Source organism: Seriola lalandi, unplaced genomic scaffold, assembly GCF_002814215.2.
Source record: "Seriola lalandi dorsalis isolate HSWRI2012SDOR001 ecotype SW California unplaced genomic scaffold, Sedor1 jcf7180002054965, whole genome shotgun sequence".
NCBI classification, from domain to species: Eukaryota; Metazoa; Chordata; class Actinopteri; order Carangiformes; family Carangidae; genus Seriola; species Seriola lalandi.
This window is the reverse complement of record NW_019525516.1, coordinates 762856-770830: the sequence shown is the minus strand read 5'-3', so window position 1 is coordinate 770830 and position 7975 is coordinate 762856. Positions and strand designations below refer to the sequence as shown.

At 41.8% G+C, this 7975-nt stretch overlaps 1 protein-coding gene across 4 annotated transcripts in view; it reads left to right on the top strand.

The window, feature by feature from the left end:
* Window positions 1-7975, top strand: part of mrtfab (myocardin related transcription factor Ab) — a 42301-nt gene that overhangs the window by 10257 nt on the left and 24069 nt on the right. The window lies entirely within an intron of this gene.

The following is a 7975-nucleotide window of genomic DNA, read 5'->3' as shown; positions in this document are numbered from 1 at the left end:
TTGGGGGGTGGGGGGTGGGGGGGTTAGAGGCATCACAGTCTCTGCTCCAGATTTAAGTGGAAATGACCTACTCGTTTCGGTCAGAACAGCTTGTTCCAGATCATGACACAGACTATGTCTCCGACTGAGGAGACTAGACAGTAGATTTTAGATGGTAAATGCAACAAGACGCTCTTGCCAGCACTGTCTTCAGGAAGAATCAACAGTGATATTTAATGGTGGCGTCTGCATGTTTTTGTTTCAGCCACATACTACAGCTGTTTTCACTGATTCATGCATCTACAACCAGATCAGTCGGTTGTTGTAGTGTTTGTTTTGAATTGAAAACCTGCAGTGTGGTTGTCGAGTCCAGAGACAGGAAGCCTCCGGAGTCTGACTTCACTACAGTGATTTGTTTGTTGTCACAATAAAGAAACTGTGTTGACTGCTGGGACTGAGAAAAGTTAGTTACCACCTAGGAACTACAGCTTGATTGGAGGTGTTCATGTTTCACTTGGACTAAAAAGAAAAAAAAATTGAATAATTTAATTATATATAATTTTTATACAGTGGTCAAGAAAAGGTTGCTGACTCAGGCTGAAATCTCATCAGGGAGGTTGTGGCTGATTTCATCACCCGGACTTTGTAAACAAAAACAGATAAAGATCACATCCCTCTTCGTCCCCACCCTTGCATAATGACAATAGCTTACACTGCGATGTTGTATCGTTAGCGATGGGTTCTGGCTGACAAGAGCCAGAAATGATAAGCTCGCTTTCAGTCATTTAAAATGCTAATGTAATCTGAACCCACACAGCCAGACTCTTATGCTGTTGAGCAGTATTTAAAATACGGTAGCTAGATATGTAGCCTGGCAGAGGCTGGCCTAGCCCAGCAGTGATTCAGGGAGGCTGATGGTACTCTTATGTAACAGATTGGGAGGCTGCCAGCAGCAGAGTCCCTACAGCACTCAGTCTGGCTGAGAGTGGGAGGGGAAAGCAGAGGGAAGAATGAGATGGAGAGACTGATAGATTGAGGGAGAGAGAGAGAGAGAGAGGAAGAATAAGCTAAGGGAGTTAAGGGAGGAGAATGCAAAAACGTAAAATGAGAGAAGAGAAAAGTGCAGAATTAGAGAATAAGACTGTAAAAAAATACTGTAGAACAAGACGAAGGAAGGAAGGAAGGAAGGAAGGAAGGAGGGGTTATGTTTCGATCTTATCTAAACACACAGCTGCAGCAGACACAATCCAGCTGCATGCATCTCCTCATCTGTCTGCCAGTGACACTGTCACGGCATTAGATAATCTCCATGTTCCTAAGAAGCTCAAAAACATAAAGAAACTTCCCAGTAGAAAGAATAAATCAACGTAAAATAAAATATGGTTGGAGCACCAAGAAAGCTTGTCTGTGCACATCAAGCTGCAGCACAAATCTCAGCCTTCCAGTAACATTACAAAACGGACTGAATCTAAACAACTGAAGGGCAGATGACGTAGTTTTTGGTGAATGTAAACAGCTTTTGATCTAATAAGCATACAGGCAGAAACATATTTATGCAAGTGAGGTAGTTTTGGGGGGAGGCTTAAATCTTAAATGTGTCCAGCACACCACGCACACACCCACAGACTATGCGTGACTCACCAAGACATGGAGACACACACACACACTCACACACACCCACACCCACACACACACACACACACTTCACAACTCATGTCACTGTCAGGACCTGGACATGCACTTACAGGCTTTGGTAGCTTTCCATTTTCACAGTGTGTCCTGACAGCACAGTATTTCAACAAGCTCTAACGCACTCACATCTTGATTTGTGATCCAGTAAATTCCTTTTAGATAATGAGGAGTGTGAGACCATAGCCAAGCAGCCTCACTCAGATCTGTAGCCTGAAGCTAAAGAAAAGAGCTTTATCAGCTTCGTAGGTCTGCCCTTAGCAACAGGAACATGGTGAATGCACACCCTGTGGTACAAGCCCACTCATGTAGCTCAGCGATCTTTAAAGACGCACACACACCTACTGGATCTTATAACATGCACTTGAGGGCGTGAGGCCGTCTTAAAACATACAGAATGGAGCTGATTCGAATGCAGACATCTGTTACCTACCGCTTGCACACTAAATACGCACACTAACTCTCGGACACTTCCGTTCGTAGATGTCATACTGCATGTTTAGGTAGTTTTGGGCACAGCTGCAGCGCTCCCTGACATGTGCATATTTATAATACAAAAACTGAAAATTTATGCAGCATCACGCGCAGGCGACATGCTGCAGTCAAAGTGTGCCTGGTGTTAATGAGATTGGTGCACTGTTTGAAAATCGCAGCAGGAATCTTGAATTGCATTGTACGGTCGCACAAGCCTCAGTGCTGCAGCCTGTTTTCTTAGTAAAGAATGATTTTGTAGTATAAATGCTCTACTACTCTGCTGTTAAAATCAACCTGATGTTATCCACTGCGAACACGAGTACTCCGAATGTACTCACAGATACACACACACACACACACACACACACACACACACACACACACACACACACACACACACACACAGCTGAAAGCTCTTGGTGACACAGGTACAAGCAGTCTTCTCCTCCAACACACAGCCACACAGACAGAAGACGTGTGTCCTTGAGTCAGTTAGTTTACGTCTTGTCTCCAACTCAAGTTGCTCTGGTGTTTCTGAATAATAGAACAGCTATTAGCCTGTGACTCAGATCCCTAACAACAAGTGTGGCACACTGGACGTTAGCTGACGAATGTAGCAGAGGTCACTGTGAGCTGACGGGACTCCTGTTGTTTTTGCTAGAGTGACTCAGACGCTGAGCCATGTGCAGGAGAAAATGACTTTGCCTCTAATTTAGATAGTGCTGGGTCTTATCCCCTCAACATGCCAATTCTAAGTCACTGAGTTTCACCCGGAAAGACCTTGAGCAAAGAACTCCACACTATCTTGTACACTTGCAGCAGTAAGAAAAGTTTATTTACAATGTTTTGGTGTGCAGACTTTCATCGGGACAGAAGACCTGCAGACCAGAAAGACCTTGAAAGTGTGTGAGAATTGACTTGCAATGTGGTAGCTTGGTGAAAGCAAGCCAAACTTTTCAATTTTTGTATCTTCAGTGTCTTCACTAAGACAGTCTGTCAGTAAGACAGCATCAGTGATCAAGTAATTATTTTCTATCAGGAAAAAAAACTGATTTACAAACGCCACACATGACAAACCATGAGACTTTCTTGGAAGCAGAGAGAAAGTACCTGATGTATAAACAGAAAAAAAAATTTTTAAACAGTTTTTCTTTCTATATTTCATTCAGTGTCAGCATCTCACTTAAATACTCAGATAGAATAGAAACCTGTGTCCCCATTAAAAGTCTGCGTCTAATAAAAACCCTGTCATTTTAGTCGCTGAAGCAAATTAGCAGCCGGGCTTTTATTAGATGTTATAGACAGTAACAGAAAGGGGAGCGGAGAGGAAGGCAGGAAGAAGAGTCCAATAAAACCCCAAAGATCAACCTGAAGGAAAACACTGCAAGAACACACACATGCAGCGTCGAAAAGACTTTCTCATATCCAGGTCAAGTAAACCCTCTCTGTCCGGCAACCTCTTCCTTTTTATTTCTCTTCGGCTCCCGCTGTCTTTCATTGCTTCTAGTCTGTTGTTGCAGGACTGAAATGGAAACCACTCGTAAAAGGAGAAAAGACGGCCGTGTTTCCTCTATAAGTGGGGCAGGAGGTTAGGCGGTTCGTTACAATAAAAATGATTTTCAGATGTTCAAGTTATGTAACAGTATGTTACAAAGCCGTCATCACTGAGCAGGGAACACCCCCACTCCAGCTCTGGTACTCTGTACTCTGTCTTTCCCCCCTCTCTCTCTCTCTCTCTCTCTCTCTCTCTCTCTCTCTCTCAGCCTCTCTTACTCTCTGAAAATCTTATTTGCTGAGTACAACCTCACCTCCCCTCCTCCTCTGTCTTACAGTGAGGCTTCATGTTACCAGATGCTAACAGCTGCCAGCTGGCCTATGGCTCTATTTTTCACTCAACACATGCGCTCTTATAGGTGCTTCTCTGTCCTTCATCAGTGTACAATTAGACCTCAGTTGCTTTACTTTTTATTGACAAGATATGACACAGTGATGTGTGCTGCTGCAGGTTGGTCAACAAAGAACCTTTCACCATGTATCTCTGACTTTTAAAGGGCACTTTGCTCATAACAAAACTCACTTGCATTCACATGGCTTTATATTCCTATAGTCTTCTGTGCTTCTTAAAGTCATAGTTTTCTCTTAAACTGTTCGCTATTAGCTTTCATCAACGTGACATTGGATATTTATTGTTTTGGGAAACATCACATTTTTACAAGACTTTGAAAAAAAGTGATGAAGCAGCAGATATTTGTAATAACAGACCTTCAATGACTGATTATTAGCAGCACTGACTTTGGGTTTTATTCCCAAATAAAGTGGTATATTATTAAAAAAAAAATATATGTAGCTTCTGCTCCATATTTTTGATTCTGCTCCTTCCAGAGATCTCAGCAGTTATTTTTGTGATTATAATGTTATCACACCTAATGTAAAATACAATATAATCAAAGTTACAATAAAGTATAGTTTCCTTTAGTGATTACCTTAATCTCTAACCTGCACCTATTTTCTGTTCTGTCCTGGCGTCCTGCTGGAACTCATCAAACCTGTTGGAGAGAGTTTTGGTGTTTGGTTTGAGCTTAAATCTTGAGCAGCACTCAACAAAACTTGTGCAGTCTTGCCTTTACTTCTTGAGAAATATATCCAAAATTGGATCTATTTTATCTTTTAAAGACACAGACATCATTTTACATGCTTTAAAAATTTTTTGACTGCTTTTGCTTTTATTGGCAACTTTTTAGTTTTTGGCTTTATTGGTTTTTACTGATCACCCTCTTCCTGGTGACATTTCCTTTGGTCTATTTGCACTAAGACACTATAATTGTTTTTCTCATTGCTTGTCTGTAGTGTGGCCTTATACGACCTGCATGTTTTATTTTGCTGCCTTGTGTTAAGGACTTTGTGGTGTGGGTTTAGGAAAGTGCTCTATAAAGCTGAGAAGAGAATAAAATACAGTTTCCCTTGGGAGTCAAGCTGGAGTGCATTGGTCAGTGAGGGATTATTCATCCGATATCCCAGAAGAAGTTGTACAACTGCTTTATTTGCAAACACATGAAGAGCTGGCTCACAAGCTTCTGGCAGTGAGTTTACATCTTCCAGTACAAACAGACTGAGTGTTTGTGCTGGAAGAGTACAAATACAGTAAGTGATTAAGTGCAGGTTTGCTATAGCAGCATTTAGATTATTTGTGCCAGATGACCCCCCCCTCCTTTTTTTTGTTATGATTGACAGCTACCAGTCTCCCCATTGTGAGCACCTTGGTTCAGATATCATTAACGCTGTGTCTCTTGTCAGTTCAGAAATGTCAAAGGATCAACAATAAGAAATCCCGGGCTTGATGTCAGTGTTGACTCGCAGCCAAATGCAAACAGTGCTGGTAAATTCCACAGCAGAGTGGGTGGGGGGAAAAACCAGGAAGTAAAGGAAAAAACACCTTCTGTTTTCCCTGCTGGAATGTTAATGGCTGGTGTGACCTGTGGTAGATTGAAGCTTAGTCTGGTTGGTTTTCTCAGCAGGGCAGGTATTGTTTGGTTCATCTGTTTGGTGCGTTCTTTATCCAGCCGCCTTGTTGTTAAACTTGCTTGTGACTGGAGGGTCACCAGTTCAAAACCCAGGACATCCTGGGAACTACAGCTGGAGAGTCTCCCCTGCATGTAGTGCCAATATGTTACTACAGATAAAAACAAAACAATACCTTTTCCAATACCTTAGTTTTTGCACTATGAACATTTTAAATCCTTTTTTAATTAATCAACATTTACCAAACTGCTCGATGCATCAGTGTTAAATGCAGAACTTTGCCTACATAAAATATAGTATAAAGTTAAGTAAGTTGAGTTTTCTCATTTAGTTTAGGAAATATAGATAAAAATGTAATAAGTAAACATGCCAAGATTCAAAACCAACTTTGGATACTTGGCAAGAATTAGACCTCAGAATAAACCACTTGCCTGCTGTGGGAGAGATGCTGGTTTCTCATTTATGTGTCCCATTACTCCGCCAATGTTATTGACTGTCGAGTGTGTAAATATGTGACTCATCAATGGTAAACCACTCTTAAGCGAGCAATTAGACAGCCTCAGATCAGATTCTGACCATTACACATAAATTCATTGGCCATATCATAAAAGACATAAATTGTTACCATACCAACAGCATTCTGCTGCAGCCACACATAAACAGTAAGAGGAGAAATTAATAGAAATCTTTGAAATAGATCAACAGAAATTGATAGTGACATAATGACCAAGCTTTTTTGTTGCATGGAGTGGTTAGAGATAATCACAGACACCTTTCAGCTTGTGATAGTGTTCATGAGGCCTGTTCTACTGCCAATTATCGACGGAAAATTCCCGGTCAAGCGCTTTAATTTCTGAGAATTTTCCTCACCGGATCCTCGTATGTGGTTCACCTTGACCAGACTTGCCTGGTCTTGTTTGTTAGCGATGACTGGGGAGGTTTGCGGAAGCTGCTAATTGTTGTGGGGAGGTTAATGGAATGCGGTGGGGTAATTGTTTTGGGCAGGTCGTGACTGAAGGACATGTGTGCTCTGTGCCAAGAGGTTCATAATGTTCCACGAACAGGTTGGAAAAACATTTAGGCTGTATCCCAACAACTTCAGTCCTTTTTTGAGGATATCAAAGCTCCACTGGGAGGTCATGTTGTATTTTTGCAGCTGTTTGATGTCGACCCGGTGTTTGGATTGCAAGCAGTAGCAAGTAGTAATAAACCAACAGGGATAATATACTGAACAGTGCACAATTAAACCTTGTCGGTGTCAGCTCATTGACTCTCCACACTCAGTGGCATTTACTTGCATGTTACAACGCTGTCTCGTCTTCAGCTTTTCATCTAGAGCTGGCAGAGACGGTACTTTTCAGTTCTGACACGTTCTTAACTCTTCAGCTTAAACTAACCCTCGCTTACCAGTTCAATCAAGAAGGACACACATTAACGTGAATGCAGAATTTTTTAATAAAGACTTTTGTGTTGACCCCGTTGGTTTAAGGAGATATATAGGGACAGAGCCCTATGAATAGCAGCCAATCTAAGATCCCCTGAGGGAGCCTTAGACTGGGCCTTGACACTGGTGGCGTGGGGGGTGGTGGAGGGGCGGAGTTGCGAGTGGCATACACTGCAATGACAGCAGAGAGAGATAATATAGGTAAGGTGGTTTAAATATCCTTCAGCTAAAGTGATCATTAGATGATAGGAAAGCCCACGCACAGAATCTGGTGAAATCATTGGTTCTTAGTGGAGAGCTGGAGCCTCAGTGTGATGATGAGATAAAAGGCTGGTTGACAGTTGTCTTTCTCGCTTGAACTTGTGCTAAAAGCATCATTTGTAGAATGACACTTTAATGATATTTTGTGTTGCATTTGTATTTGCCTCTTGCCTTTTTAAACCGGATTGGTCTTTTTCTCCAAAACAACTGGCAAACAATCTTGGCTGTTTATACCCCCGGTGGTCCCGGTTATAATGACCCACTGGAAGCTTTGGGGGGAGTTTTTCCATTCATTTACACATCCACAGGAAGTCTTTGAGTCACTGTTTCAGCAAGACCTTTATACAGTAATTGTATCCTGCCTGCTTGCATAAAAAGAAGTGTTTTCGGTTTTTATTTTTCATTCCCAGAACTATTTTTCGGGGGAAGGATAAAGAAAGACACAGATAAGGATGTCCAAGGCCAAATAGCTTCACTGGAATGTTCCCAAAGCCAGAACTATGACAGCTAATTTCTCTTGCTAAAGGTTAAGATGACCACCCAATCGAATGGTTGTGACTGTAATACTATAAATAAACAGCATGCGAAAGCCTCCTATAGTAGTATTAC